General features: G+C 41.3%; 1 protein-coding gene across 3 annotated transcripts in view; it reads right to left on the bottom strand.

Annotated features, from left to right (window-relative positions):
* Window positions 1-14806, bottom strand: part of col9a2 (procollagen, type IX, alpha 2) — a 32123-nt gene that overhangs the window by 16993 nt on the left and 324 nt on the right. The window contains exons 1-2 of one of the 3 annotated variants that reach the window (XM_031853784.1): window positions 14559-14765; window positions 13837-13870 (exon numbers count right to left, since the gene is read on the bottom strand). The gene's annotated coding sequence lies outside the window, so the exon portion shown is untranslated. Of the gene's footprint in view, window positions 1-13829; window positions 14386-14558; window positions 14766-14806 lie in introns of those variants that run through there. The other 2 variants (XM_031853783.1, XM_031853785.1) reach the window with 2 other exon arrangements.

Below are 14806 nucleotides of genomic sequence, written 5' to 3' on the forward strand. Positions count from 1 at the left end.
AAAAGATATAATGTAATTCAGGACAACAGCACAACAAAGGATGTCTTGAGAAATTAGGTAAACCAATTTGTCCCTTTAAACAAATAAATACATACGAAGACGGACAACTCTTGTATTGAGATGCTTTATATTCAAAAGTTTTCCAGTTTTTGTCCATTAATTGCGTGTTTCTTCTGTGCATTCATGAAATCAGGTAGACAAGATTATTATGGGTAGCAGTATCCAAAAAGAATGTGCAGAATCTACATTTTGCAGAACCCAGAAGAAGACACTGTTAATGATCTTCTAATTCGTCATGCTCTAGTGAACTTTGCCTCAATGCCACTTTTACAAGGACGTTTCAAAAGTGACAATGTCAGCAAAGTTCTGCAAATCCAAATGAGGCAATAGCATTTTTCTTGTAATCCTTATGAGTCACTTTCTTCAAGCAGTTGAACATTGCAACATCAAGAAAACCGCATTAACCATTTCATGCCCTATGTAACTGATTTTAAGAAATATAAAAAAAGTGATTGATATATTGGATTGCAAAGCTTTACTGTAACTGTATGACATTATCTAAATGACTCTCAAATGTCAGCTTTTACATTACTATGCTTTGTATGTACTGTGTGTGTGGTATCAATCTTTTCACTTCTTGAACTAAGGCTTTTAACAATTCTATCAGGTCATCTTCAGTGAGCATAAGCTAGTGAACAGATTGTCTTCCAGGCGACTGTCTGATGCACATCTACATGAGCCCGGCTTACTAATGCTGCTCTGCTGTTGAAAACAACGCAACGGCGAAACCAATTCTCATTTGAATTTCAGGAAATTGAGAGATCAAATGCATGGAAATGCGACGCATCTGTATTCAGAAAAACCTGCTGTGCTGATCTTCTCACGGGTGAGAACTGAAAAGAACCATCCTCCAGTTGTTCTATTTCTCATTATAGACGATTCCCCAGACTCCTCAAACTACGGAAAACAGACAAGGAAAACATTGGCCTCGCCCGTTTTTCTCAGTCCCTCTCAATCTGTTTCTGCCTCTTTCTCCCTGCTCATGTTTACATTCTCAGGAGGAAATTACTTAACTGTTACTTTTCTAAATGAAAGCAATCACATCTTGTTCCACGAGTTGATAGCATACTTATCGCAGCTTATTGAGAGACGCATGAGGCAACACGACACCCCCAAATTCAACCAATAAATGACGATCGCACGTCCTCCTCCTCATATATACACAGCCAAATATTATCTGGCCTCCAGACAAATGCGCAAACCAGAGCAAAGCAAGCACTACACGCACGCGTGCTCATGCATTTAAGTAGCCCTTAATTGAAATATTATGAGTGACCAGGGAGCTTTCGGTTCTGTGCTGGTATTCAGCTCTTTGCTCCCACTTTTCCTGAGAAAGATCCGTTTCTCACACACAGGCTTGTCTATTCCTTCTCTAATAAGACACCTGAGAGAAGGGGAGAATGGAAGTCATCATTTAAAGTCTGATGCAAAGGAAGGGACACACAAACAGACACACACACACACACACACACACACGCACACCATACAATGATGACAGACAGGGTAAATGTTATTCTTGAGTGCAGGTGTGAGGAGTAGCGGCGAAGTGATAACAGAGGAGGCCATTAACAGTCCGGCAGGGTTTGAGGCCGACCCCGAGGCCCGCTCCGTGTCAAGCCTTCCACGGAGAAGGCATAGTTTACGGTCGGAGCAGAGGGAGGAGAGGTACACACTGACAGACTGATGATATACAGGCAGAGGATATTAGTCCGTCTGGTATGAAACACATTCATTAGGGTGTTTCGTGGTTATTCTCTCAATGTGAAAATCGCTCCAGTCAGCCGGAGGATAAAGCTCCTTTGACATGTAAAACTATTGGGGAATTCGGCAGATGAAGACATTTTCGAGGTGCGATTTGCTTGTCCATCATGAAGCTAACGGCGTAGTTCATTTGAGGGTGTGTGTGTGTGTGTGTGACAGGGATAAGTGTTCACACATGCCTTCAGACTTTCCTTCCCCTTTGTTCAATGAATTCAACCCTAAAATACACCAGTTTTAAAAAAAAATCCATTGTGCAAAGACACTTCAAAACGCACCAATCTTAAAGTGCATTTTCAAAGTCATTGAGCGTCAGATCCAGCTTCTCACCACGCCGGCGACAAGGCTTGAACCCGATGTAGTGGCGAGACCCAGCTGTACGGTGAGAACTGGCCCAGAGTCACAAGCTGACAAAGCGATGACTGCTGCGGGGATAGAAAAACGCACCGTTTAGCAGCCACTGACCCCAGTCTAAGCTAGGTGAGGTGTTTCTAAGCAACAAAGCATGGTAACACATCGCACGTCGGACCAAGGCCCACAGCTGTGCTTCACCACCATCAAAGCTAAAGGGATGAGGGGGGGGGGAAGAGGCAGCAGATTGTTACTATTGCTGTAATGTGTTTACACTGGCAAACACACAAGGATATTTCATACTCTGACATTATTATGGTAGCTAGATACACTATCATAGTTGTTTCCCAGCCTCCCCTAAATTTGATTTAACTTTTCGGGCGATGACATGCTGTTTTCAGCAAACATTACTGGTGAAATATATTGGCCCGTGGAGGTGGTCTGGCATGGAGCTATGTTGTCTTAAAATCCTATTTGAGCGTTTAGTGTAAGATTTCCAAAGTTCAAACATCATAAATAACACACAGTAAATCCAGGGTATCACAATATGCGTGTTGCAGATGTAAAGTGGAAACAGGCAGATTTACTCTAAGTTGTGTTTTCATACTTTAAAGGGATTTTGCTGCCACATGTTACACATTTAGAACTGGTGCACTCTTATTTGTCCCTTAAAGGAGTAGTTTGACATGTTGGGAAATAGGGTGCATGTATTCGCTCTATTAGCAAGAGTCTGGTGAGGAGACTGACACCACTGTCATGCCTGTATGCTAAAGCTAGAGCCAGCAGGCGGTTAGCTTAGCTTAAAGAGGAGATAGCATGCTCATTTTCAGGTTCACATTTGTATTTTGGGTTTCTACAAGAACACGTTAACATGCTTTAATGTTCAAAAACACATTATTTTTCTCATTCTGTCCATCTGAATTTACCCTCTGTCTGAAATAATCAGCGCTGTTGCCTTCCAAAAAGTGACTGGCTTGTCTTATTTCAGTTTGTGGGTTGGTAGGCACTCTGGATACCCAAATGTATTTGCACTGGCACTCCAAAAAGTCAGGTTTTCATGATATGTCTGAAGCTATCCTGAATTTGATCAAAGGTAACAAATTCCACCTACCAACACCGCTAAAGCTAACTCATTAACATACTGTGGAGGTGTTGAAAGGTGTTTGGACAGAGCAAAGCTAGCTATTTCCTCCTGCCTCCAGTCATTTTGCTAAGCTAAGCTAAGCTAACCAGCTCTAGCTTCATATCATATTAAAAGACAGTTGTATTGATCTTCTCTAGCTTTCGCCGACAAATGCTGTATGTTTGTATTCCTACACTGAACTGTTCCAATGAGCTAAATCAAGCCAGAGGGTCGCCAAGTCTGCAACACTAAATCCCTTCAGGTTTCCCATAAAAGCCACTCCCTCAAAATCATTGTTATGAGCGTAAATAACGAACATGGCTATTGTTAGTAGTCAGAGCTGTCAAGGTAGCAGCAGTGGAAACTCTAGGGACGTGCAATGAATGCAAAATAAATCAAAATAAATCCACAATGGAGTGCTGTCCAATATTATTTCAAAAAGCCCTAAACCCTGCCAAGACAACTGAACATCGGTCATGAAGAATCCAGCTCTGTGCCCCGTGGATGATCCCAAAATATTACTGAAAAGGGATACACCGGGATTCAGCTGTGTCTGCTCAGTTTCCAGTGTGTGTCTGTGGGACAGAAAGGGGGTAAATTCCAAGCTGGAACAAAGACGGTCTGTCTTTCTTTAAAGTTAGGATGACTTTTTATGCGTTATCTTTATTGTCAGTGACATTCTTCAACCCTACTTCAATCCAGTAATTAATTACTTAGTGTTTGTATGATTATGAATGTGATGTTATTGTGGTGAAGCGGTCCCGTGACATAACAGGAGGCAGGACAATTTCATGCAGGTTTCTCTGCAATCAACCCCATTTCCTGCGTTTAGGCGTTAAGGAGGTCTTCGTACAGTAACCTGACACAAGTGCACATTACAATTGTTAAGACAGTTCTTTGTCCCTTTCTCATACACAAAAAATCTCAGACACAGACGTTAGAATTAGAAGGGGAAAAAAAAAATGATGTAAAGTGAAGGCAAAATATCTTAGCTTTAAAATGATTTCGAAACACTTTTGCATCTAAACTTTTACATGCCAGACTTCTTTTATAAATATTACTTAAAGCTGCACTAATTGTTTTATGTAAACAATGGCTCAAATGACTTAATGTGAAAGGTGTCTATGTACTGACAAATCATCCACATTTTTTTCCACTTATGATTCAGTCTCACCGCCCTCATCCACCTCGTTTCCAGCTGTTTTCAGGAAAAAAAGCTTTGACAAACCCAGTTTACGCTACCTGCCCGGCACCAAACAGCAGACAGATAGTCACAGTCTGAGCGATAACGGGATTAAAAAAAGCACATTTGCACATTCTGCTAGAGAAAGGAGTGCAGCTCTATCTGCTGTAGATCTGGGGAAATAAGAAACGCATTTGATTTGAAATGGAAACTCAGCTGAAACTAAGCTCTCTATTTTAATCCATGCTTTATTTCTGTCTCACATAACATTCCTTGAAGATCATTTACCAGTAAAATAGATGATAAACATGAGACTCAATTTCTAAATTAGTTATGCAATTCAAAGTTGTTAAATAGCAACGACGTATCGTAATTACTGTATAACATCTGGATGGCATGCACAAATGGATTGTTAACAATGACACATTGAAACTGTTAAAGAGAACTGTGATTAAATTGAATGCCTGCTGTAACATTCCAACATCAGCTCTGAATTGGATTAAGCAAATAATAAAGCAGAGCATGATTTATTTTTCACAAACTCTAATTCACATTCTAGCATTTCATCCTCTCTTTTTGTTATTTACGTTCTTAAGAACGAATTATCCAAGACGGTCCAGGTAAACGCTCAAACGCACCCGTGAACAATTCTACACAACAGAAACGTCAAGCTGCCTGACAGATATTACCCAATATATATAACATTAAAGCTGCACTCCAATATTTTAATATCAACTGTGAATCAAACGACTATGTGTAATGTGACAAATTATTTGTAGTGACAAACCCACATAGAATTTCCTCTCAGCTCCGTGAAGCATTTTAGCATATTTCAGCTCATTGTTTTGATTTAACTGACGGAGATTTTGATATTTTGCTTCAGTCCGACTGTCCTCCTATACCTCGTTTACAGACACTTTCAGTGGAAAACACCCACTGTACACTTCCAGTCCAGCACCAAATGACAGACGGTCAAAGTTAGCAGCTAGTTGGTAAACATAGTGGAACATTAAACTACTTAAAAGACGGATCCTTTTCCTTAGGAGTTGGTGGAATATGAAATTCCCTGTGATCTGTCTGCCGAGAACAGACAGTTTGCTGCAGCAGAACTCGAGATTGGACAGACACAGAGGTGCACGCTCACTCACTCGCATGATCCTCAATTACCATTGAGAGTTCAAATAAGCCGAAGGTCTACATGTGTGTAGACATGCCAGACAAGCCTGCCAATGGCGGGACAGAAGGTTCTGGTTTAGTCATCTGGACTCGCTACAACTACTCTGGTGCGTTCGGTCCAACTTATAAATGAGAAATAATTGACTTTGCAACGTATGATTTAAAGCACTTCTGACAAATAGGGCACAGTTTGAAACTATCACACTCAATAATAAAAGATTGTGTATCAAACTTAAAAGCACCTATCTGCACACACTCTTAAAGACACACACGGTTAAACACACATAAATTCAACTTCAGACTTTCACCGATTTACAAATTCCATGCTGACATTGTCTGACATTTAACTCCTAAGTAGAACGCATTCAAATAATTTATAAGCAGAAAACATTACAACTGGATAATAACCAACAATCCCAAAATAACACACACACGCACACAAGCACATTCAGGCTACTGAGTAACACCAGATGCTTCACGACCGGCTTTATTTCAGGCAAATTCAAGTTCTGATGCCAGCTATTCTTGCGCTGCATGGTGATGAACGCCAGCAATAGGTTATTTCAGGCAAGACCTAACTACTGACTCCACATGACCACACCATGTTGTACAGTAATAAAAACAACAAGAGCTAATGTTTCATTTTGAGAACCCTGCATCTCCTGTTGTCCAGGTTTCTATGAAACAAACCAGCTGTAACATTCCCATCATCTCCTCCTCTCTCTGTCCAGACTCCACTGTGGATTCTCCTCACCCCGTCCCTCAGGCTGATCTTGTACGATAAGAAACGCCACACTCCTATAGCTTTGTGTCCTCTCATACCCCAACCAAATTCATCCTTTCTTTGGACCCTGTGAACTCTCCCCCATTTGTACTTGTCTTCATTTGCGTTATCTCTGACCGTTCCCTCTTTTCTGTCCCCCTGTCCAGCGTCATCAATCTCTTTATCTTCCACTCTTTCATTCCTTGTCGTTCCTCCCTCTCTTCCCAATAACAAGCAACCTTCAGAGCTCTCGCAGTGGTGTATTTATCACTGACATTTTGGTGAGAGTTGCCATACCTCTACGTCTCATACTGCATGGTTGATTGAAGCCCTCTGTGGCCAGTGATCCATATCACTGACAACATTTTGACTTTGACGCCTCCATCGGAGTTGATACTTCCTCCATGAAAAGACCCAGGTGGTCTGCTATACAGGACACTGAATAGCGGCGGACTGTGGTAAATAACATGATCCTGTAAAAAAAAATAGATAGTATCTAAATGTCACGCTGAGCTGCATGATAGATGTGACATGGTTGACAATCTGTATAACAACGTAAGGTTCTCTAAACTGAAAGAAGTGTGAAAAGAAGCTGGAACAAAGTCAAACAAACCGAATTGTGTGAGATGTACTTTTCTTTAAACTTCAAACAATTTCATGTGTCGTTGATCTTACAAAAAGGACAATTGGTCATAGAACAAAATAGACTTCTATGATGAATGTCGTTATAAAAGCGTGTTATGCAAATCAATATTCAATCAGCTCTGATAAGCCACAAAAGGTTTAATAACATGTTTGATGGGGGGGACCAGCGACAATGTCGTGATATGTGTGATTATAACGCGCTTGTATATAATGCACATTTGCGTGTGGGTAATTGTGTTTCTCACCCGGGTAAACGTTTGTACTCGTAGGACATTTTGACCTCGCTGCAGTTTCTCTCTCGTCTTTACCTTCCAGCAAATGCAAACCGACTCCTCAACAACACGGGACCTAGAATTGAATTCAGGAGGCAATGTTTTGAAATTGGTGTTTCAGTTCATGCAAGTCTAAACAGGCCACTGTTGTGTTTTAATATTGTTTGGATCCCACCTGATGTCAAGGGCACTTTTCCACAGCTACCTTCTGTGGCAAGGGACCGTGCAATGAGTAAATGAGAAAGAGAAAAAAGAAACAAGCACAGAACCACACACAGCCTTTTTCTTTTTTTTTGTTCCTCAGTCAGAGCAGCAGCGAGTGGTTATCAGCATTGGAGAGATCTCAAGCCCTCCCTCGTCATCATCAATCTGTCTAAATGACTCCTCTTTCTGCCACGTCTCTCCGCTGCTGCTGTTGCTCTCCCATTTTATACACACATTCTATCTTCTCCAAGTCATATACGACAACTCTCTTCCTAGCTCTGGCCCTCTGTTTAATTCTTTCGTTTACTTATCGGCGTGTGCTTTCTTCACCTTTTCTTTCCACTCTTTCTCTCAACTTGTTTTGCTACAGCTCTCTCGTTGATGTGCGTGTCTCCCTCCCCCCCCCTTTGATGAAACTGCTTCATGACTAAGCGAACACCGGTGTGATGGATAGCCCGATGGGAACGGATGAAGCATTAAAATCATAATTCACAGGGACATAATGTTCCGAAGACTTCAGTGAGATCCACTCAAAAATGATCCTGTGTGTTTGCTTGTGTCAGATCACCAGTGGTTGTGCACACATCCATGAATGGAGTACACGTGTATTTGTGCAGTTTTTGGTTCAGCGTGCCATTAAAACTTTACAAATCAAGGATCATCATTCTCTGTTAGTTTCCCTGTAAACCACAGGCTGTAAGATGTAGCACTGCCACATAGGCGAGGCAGGATGTCACATTACATTAAGATACATATACAAGTAAGTGTGATATACTTACTAGCTCGGGAAATAGCCCCCGATAGTCTCAGATAAAGATGAAATGTGCCCCCCAGTTGTATCTGAGACCAAAGAAAACTTCAAACATCTTCACAATTAATTTTGTTGTTCCACATCATAAAATACTGCAAGAGCTAAATCCAATTATGATGAAGGAAAAACAAAAAAAAAACTAAAGTTAAAATATCAAGTTAGGCTAAAAGTTAGGCTAACTTGCTAATAATAAATCAGCATTGAAAAGGGCATATTAATAAAGTATCACAACATTTCTATCTGGTACAGTATGTTGTTTGCCACCCAGTACACGTGTACACAGACGCACACACACACACACATATAGATGCCCCCGGGGTGAAAAGTTGCAAAGTAGAAAACTGCACCCAGGTGCTAATGTCAGGAAAAGGAAGTGGACTACTAAGTGTGTGAGGGGTCGGAGGTCACGGTGCACGTGTTTCAAATGAAACCCAATGTAAGACATGCAAAGCCATATTCAGTGTGTACTAGGCCGTTAACATGTTTCTCTGGTTCTCTCTCAAACACACACGGACGTTAATAGCCCCATCATTTTCCAAAAACAGTGACACATGTGCCCACACAGCATGACAACAGTATCACCACACTGCGGCCAGGATGGTCAGTAAAAGCAAACAGATTAAAGCCTGGATACCTGTAAGTCTATATTTTTCATTAGCTCGGAAGGTAGCAGCGCGTTGGTCACCGGGGGCGGACTTCCTGATCCCCAGCACACAAATAAGGCGATGCAAAAGCAGCTGGGGAAAAGCAGCTGCTTCCAATATGCGTTTCATCCATAAAATTGCATTACCTAATCTCAGTGCACACCAAGAGCGGTGCCTCCTAATCACACACACACACCTCACACACACACACACACACACACTGCAGTTTGAAAAATCACATACGAAGCACATCAAAGCCTTTATAGTTCAATCACGTGTGAAGGGACTACAGACTTTCTAACCAGGGGGGTTGGAAACAGACATGTTGAAGGAGCAAACGTGACGTGAACTGGGATTGCACAAAGCAGACGATTTTCCTGACGGCTCACAGTTTAGCCTCTGCTGTGACAAAACCATTTATAGCTCCTCCGTTGCCATCATCACACACTTACCAAGCATCACAACCAATTCTGTTAAAATTCTACACAAGTCACCATTGGGCAGGAAGCAAAAACATGCCACATGACAGTGTTCATCTGCCCATTTCTCGAAATGAACTACGCCCAGGCTTTCGAAGCAGTTCTCGTGGTGTGTTACAAGAGACAGCTTGCTATGAATAATGCTCTCTGGGCTGTGTGTAGCAGGCCGCTCTCACACAGCAGCAGACTGTATGTGTCAGAGACGGACAGGGTTAAAGCGAGGGAGAGCCGCAGGAGAGAGTGATGTCAGGACGGGTTTTTCGTTTTTTTTCATTCAAGAGAAGTGGATCAAATGGGGAACGGATGAGAAAGGTCGATGGGAGACAGACGTGGATCTGGACCTGCTTTGCTTAATGTTACTGTTTTTATGAGGGCTGTTAAACTGTCTATGTAGAGCGGTTGGCAGGCCTGAACGTACACCGATTGCTACATTCTCACAACTCGTCTATACTTTTAACATTCCACTGAATGCCGGAGCATGACTGAGATACCGTTAATTCTTAAAGTACTCATTTTTCAACGCCATTATTTTCTACATATATTCTTTTTTTTAAATTTAAGTAAGGGTGGGTGTTATGGGAGGTTTTTTTCTTGCCAGTGTAGGAATTTCCTCAGCCTGGTAGCTTTCATATGCGGGTCAGGGGAGGGTAGAACTATCCTTTATCGAGAACCAGGAACACCAACCGTTCTATTTGTGTAGTCTCCAAGGAAATGAATGCGTCTCATTGTGTACACAATCAAAAGGGTCCACACGGGTGAATTGGTCTCCATGGCATTTGAGTTCAAATCCTCTCAAATGCCATGGAGTCTAGTCTCCAGCTCTCACTGCGGAGCTTTGTTTATTCTGGACCTGTTAAGAGTGTGATTATGTCATCTTCAAGCGTCTTTGCCCGAGTGATTTGACCCACAAGGAGTTTGATTCAGCTTCACTGCATGTCTTTAATGAACATGGGACTATAGCGGGACTTGTCTCACTCTTTCGGTTTTGTCAGATGCGGTTCATTCAAGTTCATGTTATTGCCAGTTCAAATTATCGGAGCTAAACTTTGTTTTCTCTTCAGAACAGCTCCCCTGGGCTCACTGTTGCCTGGATGCCTTGTTCTCCCAGAACCAGCACGAGGGGAGGCAGTAAAGCTACGCTAACATCATTATCATTGTTATCATAATCATTATTAACCCACTGGACAGAGGAACAGGCCAGTATGCGCTGGGCATTTCTCACATTGTCAAAAGAAGAAAAACCAGATCTTAAACAGATGGTCATTTGTTAGTGACAGGCTGAGCAGATGAGAGTGGATGAGGATGTTAAGTATTTCAGACAGGCCTTGAAAGGAGGAACTTTTAAGGGGAATGTGGGGCAGTTCTGTTCTCTCTCTGGTGTTTCCACCCTGCCCAGGAGGAAGGTTTAGATTGCGGCGCGGAGTGACGGGTCCCAATGCGGGGAGGCTACAGAGGATTTCAGCACAGTGAAAACTTTCAGCAAGTTTGGCATCAAAAGACAAAATAAGATATTGCATCAAACTTGTGTTTTTCACACTTTTCTTGATCCTATTTGAAAGAAAACCATAGGTCTGGTGTTTTTTTAACACTGTTGTTTCTGTCACTTGCATCGCTCTTTTCTCAGAGGACAGGGTTGGGTGACAAGCGGTGCCGAAAAGGAAGAAACCCAGTCGCTATACCCGGACCAAAGGGAGGGGGCGGGTGCTGAATGTCACCTCCGAATCAAGCAAACGGATTGATTCAGGGCCGTCGGGGAGCAGTGGGAAATACCTCAGCCTGACAGGAGACACTAAAATAAACAACAAGTGTTCCTCTGGGAGAGCGCTCAACTGTGGTGCACTATGAATTATGGGCCCCCGGCAATTTCTTTTTACATCTTACTTTGTTTTATATGGCAGAAAGGGTTTTTATCTTTGAAATATGCAATTCAATAAACAAAGCACTTAACCTTATTTACGAGATGTTTCCTTCAAATTTCCTGGGACAAACTGTGCAGATGACTGACGTGAAGATGTTTTGTTGTTTTTTTATTGTAACATTTATCAAATGAAGGATATTTCCGTGTGTCTGGCAATTTATATGTTATACTCTGCTGATCATTAAGTATGTAACAGTCACATTTGCTCGATAATGTTTTTTGTTTTTATTCAGTTCCTTCACCATCAAGACTTGACGACCCTAATAATGTAGTAACAAACAAAACGACAGCAAGGCTAATGGCTCCGTCAGGCTATGTCTACTTTATATATACACAAATCCAGGTGTGAAAAACTTGTTGCATCATTCCCAAGAAGACTCATGGCTGTACTAGCTCAAAAGGGTGCTTCTACTCAATACTGAGCAAAGGGTCTGAATACTTATGACCATGTGATATTTCAGTTTTTCTTTTTTAATAAATTTGCAAAACTTTCTACATTTCTGTTTTTTTCTGTCAAGATGGGGTGCTGAGTGTACATTAATGAGAAATAAAATGAACTTTTTTGATTTTAACAAATGGCTGCAATGAAACAAAGAGTGAAACATTTAAAGGGGTCTGAATACTTTCCGTACCCACTGTATATAAACATACATATATGCAGTATATACACATATATAAACATACATAAATACAGTATATACACTTATATGAATTAATCAAACTGCTCTCTACACTCAGCAATGAGTACTTTTCACTTTCGCTCATATCCAGTAGCATAACTGAAAGCAAACTGTGTTTAGTATTAAATATGTGACCTCATGTTGTGATTTAACACTGGACACAGTCTGTTGATGAAGTGCATTTCCTGACACACAAACAGACCTGAGGCAGTCTGATTGTGGAAGCCATCTCCATGAATAATCATATCAATACTTCGCTCTCCAACGTGACTCGCTTAGATTGCCATTTGGTTTTATTTCCGCTCGGCCCCGACCTCTGCCAAGAAGATCTAATCCCGTCGTCCCCTTTTGGTTCGTCTTCATATGAAAAACTACATGCAACACAATGTGAATGTGCTGTTTGTTTTTACTCTGCAGAAAAGGGGCCACAAGGGGAACAACATTCAGAGTTCTCCCTGTGGGTATTACTGTGTCAGTGAGTTTACACTAGATCATTACTCTGGTGTGTCCCGTTACCCAAAACACCTCAGACAAGTCTCACATGCAAATGTGTTTTACGCATTAAAACAGCAGCATGTCTGTGTTTATGCATAAATCATCTCAGTGGGAACATTTTTTGGTTATTACGTTGCGTTGCTCATATCGAAGTTTCCAGATTTTCGCAACAGTTGAGCTGCACTGGACATGAAGTGACATCTGATTATTATCCATGACCGGAATAGATACTGAAGGGAATTCAACGTGCTGTGAACAGTAGTTGGAAGTCAGATAATTGAATCAACATCCAAGTCAATTTGATATCTGACCAATGTCTGCAGAGACACACTGCGCAGAATTAAACAAAGGCTGACATGAAACATTCTTTGTTTTTTCTTCAAACACCGACAGCTCTGCTTGTGAAATAAGCGCCATAATCTATGCAATGAAATTCATTTCCGAATGACAATCGATCAACCGTGCCGTGTTTTGCTGTATATACAGTGCATGCATGGCTATGAATTGATGCATATCGCTATAGATCCAAGCCACTGGTGTTGTGAGTGATGGGGCCCACACACTGGGCTCTGAAGCTGCCGGGTCATTAAGCGTCCACACAGCAGTAGCAGTGAGGAATGTTCATCAGAGAGAAGGGCGAAGACGCTACAGTGCATGAAAGATGAAGACTTTCATACTGTACACTTGTCTACTCATGCAATGGTAAATATGGGAAAACGTACACAAAGTTGTAAAATTTAAAAAAACTGAACAAAAGAAAAAAAAGTCTAACGGTTTCTTTTATTCCTCTTTGGAAGTATTGATCACAGGAAGCAAACAAACGGCCTTCATGTCGGATGTGTGACAGGGCAACTTCCTCTCTTGCCATCTTTTTTTCAAATTTTGCTTGTGTAATTCAGAGGTACTTGATCAATGTAAGAGGAGGGCATTGAAAAGAAGCAGGATGTAGTGAAAGGGAGTTTGGTAAGATTATACTTAAGTGGACAATCTGTGTTGCAGTGTGGATTGAATCCTTTTATGGCACAGCGGGAGAGAAGGCCGGGAGGGCATTTATGATGCATCAGAAAATAATAGCCAAAAGAACGAAACCATAGAGGAGTGTAGACGGAGGAGAAAGTGATGGAGAGGCATGTTTGGCTGACAAGAGAACAGATTAAACAGGAAACAAAACAGTGGACGCTAAACTGTAGGCCAATGTCTACTTTTGATAAGTATCCTAACAAAGGGCAATATAGTTCTATAAACACTTAGAAGACAATGAACCGACCTCCTACCATTGTAGAGATCACCAAGCTGGATCACCAGCACCTATATAAAGAAAGAAAAGAGAAAAGAAAGTATATCAACAACAGAAACCCAAGCTAAGCCTGCTATACAATGCTATTAAGCACTGAACGGACCATACCAAGTGACCACTTAAACGAAATATACAAAACGGAGAGCTGGACACAGACAAACCAGAATCAACAACAAGAGGTAGAGACAGAGGTAGAGACAGAGCAACACAGGGGGCTACACTGCAGCCAACACAACAAAATAAAACTCACCTTCAAAATCTGTACCCTTGGTTTTTGTTTTATTTTGTCATCTCTTTCCTTTCACGGTTCTCAACGTTACCATTAAATTGCATTGTTAAACTACGTGCTAGACTACATTTTATAACTTGCATAACTAACTTTCTTTACAACAACCTTTTTCGTTTTTATTGTCTGAATACTATGTAGCCTGGTAATGCAGTTTTATAGTGCATTCAAGTTTATAATGTTTAGTGTAGAGTATATGGTTCACAGCGTAGCAGTGAGAATGGAGCTGAATTCTAAATGGTGACATGGAAAAAAATAATAATACATTCTACTACAGATCATTTGAAATCCTTTTTATTTACATTCTGAATTATTGTATTCATTAATTTATTGTACTTTGTAAAATACATTGTATTGTCTGTCGCAGCACCATACTATCGGTCACTATGGTCATGCCAATAAAGCAAACTTACATTCCAGAGAGAGAAGACGAGATATTGACGGAGAAAAAAGAAAGACAGTTGGAAAGGAGGGAGCAAAAGGTTCCCAGCTCTCGCTCTTGTGGTGAGCAGTGTGCATGTTTGGAGCTTCCTCTTCTAACCTCCGCAAAAACAGGAGTACCGTAAGAGGGAGGGAGAGAGTGAAAGAGGGAAGGGTGGTTGAGTAATTGTGTGCTAAGGAGTTGTGTGTGTGTGTGTTTGAAGAGGTACGCCCCACTCTC

The sequence above is a fragment of the Anarrhichthys ocellatus genome, unplaced genomic scaffold (assembly GCF_004355925.1).
Source record: "Anarrhichthys ocellatus isolate YVR2014 unplaced genomic scaffold, GSC_Weel_1.0 scaffold14, whole genome shotgun sequence".
NCBI lineage: Eukaryota > Metazoa > Chordata > Actinopteri > Perciformes > Anarhichadidae > Anarrhichthys > Anarrhichthys ocellatus.